Source organism: Merops nubicus, unplaced genomic scaffold (assembly GCF_000691845.1).
Source record: "Merops nubicus isolate BGI_N331 unplaced genomic scaffold, ASM69184v1 scaffold28685, whole genome shotgun sequence".
NCBI classification, from domain to species: Eukaryota; Metazoa; Chordata; class Aves; order Coraciiformes; family Meropidae; genus Merops; species Merops nubicus.
Genome location: NW_008608051.1, coordinates 3,730 through 3,960, shown reverse-complemented (window position 1 = coordinate 3,960; position 231 = coordinate 3,730). Strand labels below are relative to the sequence as shown.

General features: G+C 58.4%; 1 protein-coding gene across 1 annotated transcript in view; it reads left to right on the top strand.

The window, feature by feature from the left end:
* The window catches only part of LOC103772819 (NADPH-dependent diflavin oxidoreductase 1-like), a gene marked incomplete at its 5' end in the record, with an annotated part of 3,085 nt that overhangs the window by 436 nt on the left and 2,418 nt on the right, over nt 1–231 (top strand). The gene's annotated exons all lie outside the window — the stretch shown is intronic.

Here is a 231-nt window from a genome sequence, read left to right as displayed (position 1 = left end):
CTGACAGTGCCGGTGACCAGTGTCATGTGCCAGTGGGCTACCTGGCCTCTGACTCACAGTGAGTGAGGCCTTTGGGTAAGGAGAGCCCCGGGCTCTTCACACCCTTCTCTTCCAGTGGGGCTCAGTGAAACTGGAGAAAGGCCTGGACAGTTCCTGTGGACGCTTGGGTGGGCAGGAGGCATTTAAAGCACAGCACACCAGAGCACCACTGCTGTTTGGGCTCATGGGCAT